At 42.0% G+C, this 13,203-nt stretch overlaps 1 long non-coding RNA gene across 2 annotated transcripts in view; it reads right to left on the bottom strand.

Moving 5' to 3' along the window:
• LOC136012368 (uncharacterized) overlaps positions 1-13,203 on the bottom strand; it is a 126,080-nt gene that overhangs the window by 8,346 nt on the left and 104,531 nt on the right. For both annotated transcript variants that reach the window (XR_010611684.1, XR_010611685.1), the window contains 4 exons: positions 11,013-11,129; positions 9,557-9,659; positions 1,318-1,632; positions 508-615 (listed from right to left, as the gene is read on the bottom strand). This is a non-coding gene — a long non-coding RNA (uncharacterized LOC136012368). The remainder of the gene's footprint in view (positions 1-507; positions 616-1,317; positions 1,633-9,556; positions 9,660-11,012; positions 11,130-13,203) is intronic.

Here is a 13,203-nt window from a genome sequence, read left to right as displayed (position 1 = left end):
ACATTTCATGTTGTGAGGAGAGGGAAGGAAATGGCTTGAAAACCACCTACTGTTCATCACTGAGCTGATATTTGTGGAGATGAAAACTTACTTCCCAGCATTTTTACCCTGTGATTTGGATTCCACAGGGCAACAATCAGCTTCAAAAATCTCATCATGACACTGTTTTCAAAGTCAAATAAGGAGCATCAGTGAGAACACATCAGCCCCCAAAAGTGGCTCCCCTCCAGCTTCATAACCCCAATTTATTTCTGACATTGCACCATAAGACTGAAATGATTAATCTATAATAGATTATCTCACAAATCTGCTACAGAAGAACAGAGGATGTGATTTGTTCAGGATTTGGCACATTGGCAATGACATGTCACGGCGAAGGGTTTAATGAATACTGTACCACAGAAAAACAAAATGGGAAGAGGCTTGAACCACTGGAGAGGAAATTTCATGCGTTGTGAGGGAACCCACCTTCCAACAGTCACACTGAACACTGACCACTTGACTTACCAGTAATATTTGAGCCGGTATTTTCCATCAGGTTTCCAGAAAGACTTCCCCAAGCTTAGACATTCAACACAGCCTGCCTTGAGCTTGCATTTCAGAAGTGCTAAGTACCTATAAAATAGAAATAGAGGTGTTTACCCCACCTTTGCGGTTGCACTGTGGGGTCACAGGATGTGCGTTACAGAAGTGCAAAGTGTAGTTATTTGTGAGGAGTGTTGAATGCCTGGGGGAAACACAAACAGCTGGATGGCTACACTGTGTACTTGTGCGACTGAGTGCTTGCCTTCATTTCGGAGAGTAAAAGATGTTTGTATGGAACTGGCCACATAATTTACTGTGAAACATTTACCATGGATAAATTTCAACCTACGGAATCCAGTTAAAAAGGGCAAGCATATTTTTTTCTGGGACATGAGTACCTCTTACACCAAACTCAGAAGTCAAAAGTATCAAACCAAAAGCAGAGAAATGCCAAGTTGACAGGCAGCATTTTCTGGGGACACTGAAAACATGTTTGCCAGTTAAAAGAAGTTGTTATTGCCCTTTTCTCTCATTTTAAAAATTGCTGAGGAATGCTAGAAACTTGAGAAAAAATTCTCTCTTGCCTATCTGACCTTGGCCAAATACCTGAGGGTGGGACACTGCAAATGGAAGGCAAAGTAGAGCATGGTTGGACTGCTACTGCCTTTCAATGACACCTTCCTGCTGCTAAACCAACAACTGTCTTTTTTGCAGTATCTCACTATTTACTAAGTAGCCTGAGATAAATATGGTGCTCTAACCTCTATTTCCACTATCTTCAGGGAAATTTACCTGTCAGTCCCGGCTGTCCTTCTTGGCATCAGAAGTTGAACAAAGTTCTCCTTGTAGTAACAGAGTTTATTAGTCTGCAATGCCTCTTCCCTTGACCTCTTGGGACTTCTCTTTTGCTGGTGCTTCTGTCAGTCTTTGGCCTTCTGCATGGGGCCAGTGAAGGTCTCAGTCTCCAGACACTTAGGCCAGAACCAAGACTAATAATTCATTTTGTGTGCACCATCAACAAGCAGTAGCTGTCTTTAAATTGGTGACTCAAGGCAAAGGTGCAGGTCAATGGTATCTCTCATGGAAGTACAGGAGGATGGCAGCAGTCTGTAAAACAAAACCCCAGATGGGCAGCATGTCACGAGGTGTCTGAAATGGCTCTGGGGAAAGGGAACTGCCCCATGAACCAGGACTGTTGATGGACAGCTGTGACAGACACCATTAAGACACCTGTATGCTGATATCTCCACAGCCCATCAAAAGGAGATCTTAATAATTTCATATTAGCTGGGTTTGGGGGTGTCATATAAAAACCAGGAAAACCCAAACTCACAAAGACCCTGGTCCCAGTTGGCCTTAGAGCCTGTGTCCTGCTCTACCACTGCAACATCAGGCTCAGGGGTACATGCAAGTGGCAGCAACAGTCACCCTCTGCAATCCTGGGCCTGGGAGTCCAGGACTTCAGGGGTCTTGGCAGGAAGGTGTAAAAGGTAAAGAAGGACGGTCTCTTTTCCAAACAGGCAGTCTGAGATCATCTGGATCTTTCCAGACTCCATGTGAGGTGGATTTTTTTTGTGAAAGCCAGTAATAATAGGAATAAAGTAGTTGGATGAACCATAATTTACCCCCATGCACTCCCCTTGCCTGTAGATTTCTGAAAGGAAGAACCATAGATGCTGAGATGGCTGCACTTCATACAAAACAAACACTGTAACAGCAATAACAGGATGTAGCTGTAACAAACCTGACAAAGCTCATCAACAAACACTCATCCACTAATTATTAATCCAATTCTGACCTTCAGTTTCTCAAAGTGAGCTGGTTTTCTTTTCTTTAAAAGAAGATTTGTTAGTCTAAAGCAGTGTTAAAACATTGTCCAGAAGCGATGCACTGGTTTACTGTGGAACAACCTATCTGTTATTATAAGAAAATTAGGACATGAAAAATAAACCTAACTCCATGAAATCAGCCCTATAAGAACCTTTTAGAACCACCCCCCGAATCCCAACCTGAGTGCCGAAGGAAGCGGACGAGCATTAATAAGCAGGAGTGCAGCCTTCGCCGTATTCCTGCTGTAAAGCAGCAGAATTACACAATGGATGGGCATGAAAGACATTACAGATTTGCCACAGAGATCTGCTGCTTAGTGCCTAAAAATTTAGTTGAAGGGGCCTCTCAGTCTGCGTATGGAAATGAGTTAACAGCAGAAGCACTTCTGACCTGCATGAAGACTTTTAGCATCATCCCAACTCTTGGGGAAATTAAAACGTTTCCAAGGTAATAATTTTAGATTCTTGCATTTTAGTTGTATTTCTTTTATTCAAAACTTTATGCATTTCTGCTTTGTCAAATGACTGGACAAAGCAGTGTTAAAAATTCAACTGCACTAATTACTAGCTGAGCAGCATAAAAACCTCTGAATAAATGTCAGTCTAGGAGATAAGCTCTTATCTTAATCTAATGACTCCACAGACTTAATTTGTCAGGCCAGCCTAGTTGATGAAAAACAGGTTTCTATTCTCCAGTGTTAGCAGCCGCATCTTTCCAAATCTTTGAAGTTGGACAGCAATACCATCAGTGTCATCCTGCAAAAATCTTGTGGCCAAGCCAATTTCATTCCTATTGTCCTGTTACACTAATTAAAGTTGTTTCACCCCCATTGGTCTGCAATAGGTGAAAATGAAGCCAATTTATTTTTAGATTTGTTATGTTCTGGGATAATCATTCTTGCTTCTTTTTTCCTCCACTCTCCGCAATGTGTTAATATTTGCAGTGCTCTTTTGGTATCAGAAAGCCAGGCTTTTTAGCAGCACAGTGCTATCCCAGGACAATTCCCGCACACAAGCGTGTGTGTATTTATTTGTGTAGAGAAGAATCATTTTGAGTTCAGGTAACAAATTTGATCTTAAAGAGATGATTTTAGGCTTTGGAAGTTCTTTCCTAAAGGTGTAGTTGACATATTTAGGGCTAAACACACCAAATATTCATATTGTTTGTAGAAAGTGGATTAGCACATAGGAATAAAGAAACTGGCTGCAGTCAGTGTTTCCAGTCCCCCAGTCTGCTCCTAGCCCTTCTGATGGGAACCTGGAAGGCCTTTTATGCACAGTGCCCCCTTTCAAAGGATGCCATTTAAGCATTGTACTCTTTATCTCAATTCCACTACTTAAACAGGGCTATGCTTGGGTTTGAGGAGTTGCCTGGGAGGTAAACGCTATTCTGATGATACCCAGAAAGATTACAAGGTAAAAAAACCCGAGGAAAATAACAGGGTTAAGGTGTGAACTACTGAGGCAAATCAGAGAGGCCAGGGTCAGTCCTGCACTCTGCTGACATTAACATTATTAACTTTATCAACATTAAATATATCTAGCATCTTCTAGCATCCTGGCTATCACATCACTGCTTATGGCACTTCTGCTGTCAGTTGAGGGCTGTAATATGTTTTCCTTCCTTTTTATTCCACAGCTACCCAAAGGAGAAGAGTTTGCAGAGAAGTGCTGTGTAAAGTGCTTGTGGTTCCAAAAGCAATCCAGAAGGACAGGGCTGCTGGATAAATTAGAAGCAGATTTACACAGATATTTGAGCACCTCTGGATGCAGATCAGTGCCTGCTTCAGATTTTAAAGCCTCCTTGTTGCCACCGGGAGTTGGGAACATGCAGGCTTTTGAAAATCCCAGATCCTGAACCACATTTAAGCACTGCAAGCTTGAGGCCTCATCCTACCAAAGCTTAAATTGTATCCATTGATCTCATCATGGATGTGATGGTCCACTCTTGAACATGCCAAATTCATTTATGTTAGGGCTATGGCTTGAAATGGCTTTTTTTTTTTTTTTTTTTTTTTCATAAGAATTAATGGATCCTCATTTCTCTTGCTCTGAGTCAGGGTTTAAATCTCCAGTCCATTCCCAACACAGCTGAAACAGAAAATGAACACACTGGAGTGAGATTTTCAAAGTGACATTTGAATCCCCTCTCTCTGATGAAATCCCACCTATTGATCCAGTCAAATGACTATAGTCTCCATGGGTCCATCCTGCAAAGCTTCCTTGACTGGCTTATTACTGCAATTCTTCAGGTGCGCTGTGACCATCTTTCAATAGAGGATGGGTGCCAGGTAATCAAGCGGAAAAATGAAAACACCCAGAGATTAAATCCTAGTCCTGGTGAAAGCTATGGCAAAATTCCCATGGAAATCAGTGGCTACACGTATCGTAGGACATTATCTCAAGTTTGAATTGCTATTTGAATACTGACTTCCTTGGAGGAAGACAAAGAATTTGCCTGAGCAGCCAAGGATCAGGCTAGGAAAGCTAAAGCCTTGGCAGAATTAAATCATGGATGTCAAGGGCAACAAGTAAAGCTTCTAGAGGTATATCAGTGATAAAGGGAAAAGCAGGGAAAATGTGGGCCCTCTCAAGAAGGAAAGAGCAGATGTGGTTACCTGGGACATGGAGAAGACTGAGGTAGTCAGTGGTTTTTTTTGCCTCAGCCTTCACCAGCCCATGCTCCAGCCACACTGCCCAAGTCACAGAAGGCAAAGGCAGGGGCTGGGAGAATGAAGAACCACCTGCTGTAGGAGCAGATCGGGTTTGAGATCATCTAAGGAATTGAAGGTGCACAAGTCCATGGGACCTGAAGAGGTGCATCTGCAGGAACTGAGGGAACTGGCGGAGAACATGGCTAGGTCACTGTCCATCATATCTGAGAAGCTGTGGCATTCTGGTTAAGTTCCCACTGACTGGAAAAGGGGAAACATAGCCCCATTTTTAAAAAGGGAATAAAGGCAGATGTTAGGAAGGGGTTTTTTACCTTTGGTGTGGTGAGGTGCTGGCACAGGTTGCCCAGAGAAGTTGTGGCTGCCCTATTCCTGCAGTGCTCAAGGAAAGGGCTTGGAGCAACCTGGTCTAGTGGAAGGTGCCCCTGCCCATGGCAGGGGATTGGAACTGGATGACCTTTAAGGTCCCTTCCAATGCAAACCATTCTAGGATTCTATGGTCCTATGATTTACACATTGGGATTGACTTGGAGTAAATTAATTTATCACCCTTTCCTCAGTAGCTTCAATACTGAAGGGACTGGCTCACATGGGAGCCATTCCCATAAGAGTGGTGTAATGGGATCAACCTTTGTGTTTTGCTCCTTCCCTATCCTCCACCACTTGCTCCTATAATCCCACTACAAAAAATTTACTTGCTCTGGTCTGAAAGGAGCCCTGCTATTTCCAAACTGCTGCCTACAACAACTTGGGGTGCTGAGGAAAACTGAATCCTTGTGGAAGAACAAAACTGTGTCCTTTGTGGAAAAATGCCGTGACTCTTGATTGAAGGGCTGTGAATTCAGATGAATTTTCCTAGCAAAGGGGAATAACTCTAATCTAAATATAAAAAAGGAGTCTGTCATGGTGTGGGGCTAGCTGTCAGGCTCGAGACTGGTCTTGATGAAGTATAGTGCCAACAAGCCAATAATAAGCTAAAGCCCACGGTGAGGTTGCAACAAGCTGGCTTGGCTAAGAGGAGTCCAAATGCTGGTACCACTGCTGGAGACAGGACAAGCATAGCTGAAAGGAGCAGGATTTCTATCTTGATTTGCAAATAGAGTATCGCAGTTCATATGCCTTGTGTGTGGGTGTGTGGCAGCGTGTGCTAATGCACATGCCTTGCCGTGGCTTTAAATGGTCTCTGACTATAAAAGTTAATAGCTTTGATGCAGCATTCCTAAAAGGAAGTGTTTGTCAATTTTGCTATAAGTGTTTGCGCGCAACAGTCTAAATTCAGTGTGTCAGATAAGAGAAAATCATGTAGGCTTATATTTATGATTTATCACTTCTATCTTAGCACTAGAGATATTTGGAGAGCAAACTAACTCTTCAGTTTGCGTTTTGCTTTGCTTTGTTTTTTACCCTTCTAAGCCTTGCCAAGCAAATCTGTAACACTTATATACCAGTGTCAGATCTGCTGGGGAATGGGTGGGGAGATACATCTGGAATGCACTGGGGTGGTAGTTTTTGTAAGTCACAGCTTATGTGATGTACTGGGAGAGCGGAGATTTGAAGATTGGCAAGATGTGTACACAGGTTCATGATGGACAGCTGAGGTCTATGCTACTGCACAGGTCAAGGAGAGCCACACTACCACACCCAGGGGAGCACTGATACCTGCTATTTCATGTGGTTCTTGGGCATATTTGGGATTCTTGACCTGGTATTGAAAAAAGGATGCGCCTGAATGCTCAAGTGACTAAGAGAACCACAGAAAAGTAAAGAAACTTGTATTCAGTAAGAAAAGACCAGGATGCAAACTACCTGTTCCAAGGTAAAGTGGACCAGATCATTTCAGGAATTTGGGTGCTTAGAGCCTTTGCTCAGGATCCTGCTCAAGATGCCTTTGGTGATGATACAAGTGAGGAGGTGTCTCTTAAACCTACACATTGGTTACCAACTCTCCAGAGGTACCACAACAAACAGAAGAACTGGATGTACTGTCTTGGTACTTGGTTGGTCTACCATTTGGTCATGACCATTTCTCAAGATTCTTACATGCATGGGGCCGAAGTGGGTAGAACACATTGTGATTTAGAACGGCTGCTGAAATGCTTCTGTTAGGCTCTTGCTTTTATAGTAGTGCTGCGCAATACAGACAAGGAACAGTGGAGATAACATTGGCTTCCTCCATGTGGGATGCTCTCTCCTCTTTCCTTTCAGCCTTAGTAAGTGCACAGCAAAGATTTTCCACTTCTGTTTCAAAGAGAACCTCCACCCACCTACAAGTACCAGTAACTATTTCCTCTTGTCTTCGCAAACTGTTATGGGCTCAAACACCCTCCTTGCTCTCTTCAGGGGAAGAGGCACTTAATAGAGGGAGCAGTAAAGCTACACTGATTCTTGGGACTAACAGTAAAGGTATCCAGTTAAAGGAATTCACAGGGGGCCTCAGAGTCCTGTGTGTCTTTTCTCGTGATCAAAGCAATTGTGAGAAATTGTGGTTTTCAATTCATTTATTTTTTGCATATGGGAAAGAGGATGGCTTTGTGCAATGGCTGTTTAAAAATACTTCAAAAGGACTTGAATCAGTCCATGGCTGCACTATATAGAAATTAAAATAATTGATTTTTGGCAGCCTTTTAGGAGATCTATAAATTAAAGGGATCGCTTTTCTGATACATTTTGGGGGACTTTATTTTATGTTGACTTTCAGAGTGCCCTCCCTCCCGGAGCTGGAAGTCAGCCACCACACCAGAGAGAGCCTCTCACTTTCATTTGGTCTGCCCTCCTGTCACAGGAGTTACTGGGGCTCCTTCAGGAGTGTCCGTGGTCACAGTGGGTCCGGGACCCATGCCAGCTCAGCACCCTTCCCTTTCCTTTCTGTTTTGAGGACTTTACATTGAGAAATAGAAACTGCCCCAAACCCAACCAGAATCACCTCTCTGGGGAGTTACTTTCTCTCCTTTTTCCGCCATCAGTAGAAACCGATACCCCCACCCAGTCTGTGTTGCACCTGGGCTGTCCCCATTCTGTGCACTGATGGCAATGGGTTCAGCTCTGTCTGTGATGACCTAAAAATAGCACTCAATTAACATTGCATTTCAAGAATTGGAAAATTTCCCAGAAGTCCATTCTTTTTTCCTTCTCTGTTTCATTACATTTTACAGTAATAATACACAAGCCTGTAGAAAACATGATGGGTAATGAAAAAATGTAATTAATATAAGCAGTGTAAAGCATTTTTTTTCCCTCTGTTGTCCTTGCAGAAAATTACTGCTTTAAACTGAGCTGGATGTGAAAATGCATAAAGCAAACAGTAATATGCTGTGGTTTGTAAATATCTTATGCAAAATAGTTAAGTCAACTGCTGTTTATTTTTCTTACTTTGTGTCACAAGCTCTTACTTTCTTTTGTTCATTACTTTTTTCCAGTTATTCTCTTTTGGGGGATTGCTCTCTTTCATCTTAAGGAAGCCATTGGCTTAACCATATTTTTTTCTGCTACAGCTAATTCAATCAAACATACAGGACAGGCTATTCTGCCTCTTCTTACCATGTCCTCCTGTTTGCTGGCTCTGAAATGAAACATATACTGCAAAAGTGTAGTAAGCCAGGACCTCACTATACTGTGGATCTCCTCTCACTGTTTCGGGCTTAAAAAAAACCAAAGAACCCTTTTATCCTACAAACAAACAAGTAATTATCCCAAATCCTGCAATAGCTTTATGACAAACTGTAGCATTCCTGACTATTACTGTAGGATTCTGCAGTGTTTATAAGGCTGCCTGGTCGCAGTTCTGGAATGGGCTGTGAGCAATACACAGTCAACATTAACTAGGATGGCATGGTATATGCCAGCTCTCCTTGGGATATTTCTCTCTGGCTATCTGTAGAATTTGTAATACCCAGCGATATCTGAAGGTCACAGCAGAGTTTCTGAGCTGAAATACAAAACAGCATTCCAAACACATCTTCTGTGGCCAGACAAGAAACTGCTTATGGTTTATTTTCCCTCCCCCCTCTCCACAGCTGACATCCAGCATTAGTTATTGTTTATTTTTGTCTTGTTCCTGGTTCTAAAGGTTTCCCTTGTGGCCCTAGTTTATGTGAACTTTCAGATATCACTGGGGGCTTCTCTGCCTCATCCCCTCTGATGTAGCTGGTTCCCCTGTGAAGGTAGGCTTCCCCAGCTGAAGATCTGTGCCTCTCTCCTGTGGCATTCTGCGCAGCCATTTGGAGTCCCAGATGTAGGAAATGAAATAATCCACGCTCATACAGTCATGAAAGTGCCCATCTGGCACACAGGAACATCACGCATTGGAAGCACACAAGCGTGAGCTCACTTTTGTTATGGCATTTCATAAACAGAGATGCAGCGAGCCAGCAAGTAAGGTCCTTTGGATAATAACAATCATTTCCACCGCACATTGTGTTTAAAAAATAGGGAAAGAGAAAATCAAGACAAACTGTGAAGATCTGCTCTGAGGCTTCTGAGCAGAAATTTCTGCTTACAAATGTTTTCTTCCCAGTGGCCTTCTGTACTTACACCTCTCTGGCTCTCCTCCATCTCTATGTAGATGTAAGACAATGGTGACAGTTGAAATGTAGCCAGTTAACTCTTAGATAGCTCTGAAAGCTCTTCTCCCTGACTGTTCAGTTAAAGAAAGGAAATATTAGATCATACTTACAAAAGTGAGTTCTATAAAAACAAATTGCATGTTACTGCTTTCTTATCACTACATAAAACTCACAGAAACAGTCTAATAAATGACCTCACCACTCAGTTTTGAAGTATACAAATTAAAGACAGCAACAGATAAGCCAAGAGAGATTTATGTACAGTGTGTGCGCCTCTATGTGTGTGTTTGCATGCCTCTATGAGGATATACCCATATGCTGTTGACATTCAACCTCTGGAATTATAATTAACAGAAAAGGCAGATGTGTAAATTCATCTTGCCGGGCAGCATATATATGCTGCACTAGCCCCTGATTAATTCAGGACTTGAACACTATTTACTTCAAGATACAAGGTTTCTGTTGGGATATGCTGGCTAATAACGGGCTGGAATACGAGGAAACAATGAACAGCCCAAAATGATGGACTAAGTTCAATACCAGTAAGTAAAAAGCAAGGTTATTTTTATTATTTTAGCTTTGTAAAGTAACTGAAAAAAGACACCCTAGGCTTTTTGCTGGATGTCACTGCATGCTGTAAAGACATCTTGGGATGTATTAAACTTCTCAAAACCCTCACCATTAGAACTTCTGACAGTGCTGAATCTTCAGCTGGCCTGCTCCTCAAAGGGGTGAGATTTTTAAGGTCAAGGAAGAGCAGAAAGAGGTGTCAGGTCTCCTGAACCAATGCTGGCAAACTATGCCAGTTCCAAAACAGGGGCCTGGGTGGGCCATGGGCTGGGGCACACCACTCCATGGTTTATGAACATTCTAAATTATGGATAATAGTAAAAGAAAACAGTCTCTGCATTTTACCTGAGACATTTTTGTATTGTATTTAGCAAACAGTATCTGGTCCAGTATGTTTTAAATACTAAGTGCTAAGTTGGGAAAACAACGAGAAGTTTGTAAATATGACAGACCATTACAATATACTGCTTCTCATTTGAAAAGTCATTTGTGCAAGAAATGATTACTGACCCATGATATGTAAATGATTGAAATGCAGAAATTAATATTTGGGTCAACTCATGTATTTTTCAACCATGAAATGAAAAGCTCAGTATTCCCATTCCAATTCATACATGAAAGCATTACAGCACTATTACTTGGCTATTGTATTAATTTATTATTGTCTTAGTCAATGACATACAGAATTATATCTCTGCTTTCAAATGAGGAAAAGGTGTTACAGTAATGTTTCAGCCTGGGAATGCCCCTTATTCTGGACTCTCCCTGTACCTGTGACAATAAGCTAAATCCACAGCTGATGGAAGCAAATAAACAGCACTGCTTGCATTAAGGAGGTTTTAGCCCTAACGTACCTTAAATGTTGCACAGGGAGGACTGGTTCCTGTATTGCAGCTCCTCTGTTCCCTCTGGGCTTGATTCTTACCTCCTTCATGCAAGTTTCACACTTGGAGTGTGATGCTCCTTAGTTACTGCAATTAATCCAGAAATATAAATCAGCACAGGATCAGCACATTTACTGCAGTGATGTAGTTTCTTTTAGTCTTTTATTCTAAGGGGTTTTGGTTCTAGACCTACAATACGGTTGCCTCTTGGGTTATTGTCCATTACATTTCAATTCCACTGGCTACCAGGCTTAGCTGGATCGAGTCTGATTTAAGGTCAAACATCCAAATAATTCATTAGTATCCTATAAATTGTGTGCTCCTTCTTCATGGCTTTTTATGCAAAAGTAAACAATGCCTCATTCTTTGTGCCATGGGGTATGGTATCACTTGATGGGTCTATCTCCTTAAGAGATGCATAATTTAAATACAAATAAATGTATGAGTGAAACCCATGTAGAATGATACTCATGACAGACAAAATGAATGGAGATGGGCAAAACAATTTAGATAATACCCAAAAGCAAAGCATCACAGCTAAATCAGGATTAACCCATGAAGCATGATGCGTTTCATGAAATGACTTTGGCATAGTCTAAAAACTACAGCGATTCAGATGACTTAAGCAGGGCAGTATTGCATCAAGGTTGCTCCAGTGCTCATACCTGTTAGATACAAATGGGGTCATGCCTATGAGAATGGATGAGATTTATTTTTCTTTTTCAGTTAAAATGATATATAATTGTATTTGCATATATCTTATAGATAAAACATTAAAAAACATTTTGTATAAAACAATTTTATATTTTAGATACAATTTATTTTAAACAGCTTTAAATGACTATAGACCCAGCTAAACACAGCTTGCAAGATAAGGAAGTCCCAGCATAAGCACATTTGGGTGCTGAAGTAAAAATGTGGTACCCCAGCACTCTATAAAATTATGATGGAGATGAAGCAGAGGTAGTGGTGGTATTCAGTGATACAGGCACTGCCCTCATAGTGTGATTTAGAAACTGCCCACGCTGGCCAGCTGCATGGGAGGGGTGACATCCTCTTGGTCCTGCCCAATTAATCACCCTCTGGTTTTCTTAGCTGCTGGTCCAAAAGGCAGACCCAAATGACTAATTCTGGCAATGGAGGCCCTACTTGTCAACAAGACCTCCCCTTGATAGAGGCGTGATTTGGTTTTAATTTTCTTGTGGCCCATTCATTTATTTGAGGCTAATGGCTGCCATGAATCATAGTGTTAGGAGGGAGAAGCACGACTCGTGCTAGCAGCTTAAAGAAGATGGCATGTCCACCAGGGATGGCAGGAGCAGGGGGAGCAGTTTCTTGATGCTTTGACCACATGGGAAGAGAACGGTTGGCAGAACCTCCCCTCAAAGCCCAGTGCCTTCCCCTTGCTCATTTGGAGGGCACCATCAGCTCAGAGCACAGTCAAGGTGTAGCAGTGTTTGCAATGGGTTCACGTGGGAGTCTCAAACAAGGTGATGATTGCTGTGATCCCAGCCAAGCACAGCCTTTGTTTAAGGTGACTGGTATGAGCAAGCTAATTGGCATCATTGGGCCTGTATGTATGCTTAAAAGTTATGGCTGTGTTAAAATGCTTTGGTGGGTCAGGGAATAATGGATGTTTGGCACCTTGCAGGACACAGCCCTGGGAGCAAGCCTTGCGGTGACCTTCTGCAAAGCAAAGGGTGTGCTCTGAGGGCCTGATTTTGCTCAGCATGTGGTTGCACTGCCCCATGCACTCCACAGCCACATAATGCCAGGGATTGTCTAAATCATGAAACAACAAGTTGTACGAGGGCAGCCAAAAACAACAATGAAATTAGCAGGAGCCAGGCAAGCTGACTCTATGAGAAGCTGCAGAGTTTCAAAATGAATCTTAAATTTACCTCTAACCCTGAAAACAAAACTAATTGCAGAATGTAAAGCTCCCTCAACATGTCAGGGAACTTGATGGGAATACCTCAGAAAAAAACCCACAAACACTTTAGATAAAGCCCCCATTTTAATTGTATCAATTCTGCCAATTAATGATAATGGAAGAGCAGTCCAATTAGCTAAATAGCTAATAGTTTTATCAAGCAGAGGCTGGCAATTTAAAGCAAACAAATTCTTTCTAATTTTATCCCCTTGCACACCAAGATGTTTA

This window comes from Lathamus discolor, chromosome 3 (assembly GCF_037157495.1).
Source record: "Lathamus discolor isolate bLatDis1 chromosome 3, bLatDis1.hap1, whole genome shotgun sequence".
NCBI classification, from domain to species: Eukaryota; Metazoa; Chordata; class Aves; order Psittaciformes; family Psittacidae; genus Lathamus; species Lathamus discolor.
This window is presented reverse-complemented; position numbering and strand designations above follow the sequence as displayed.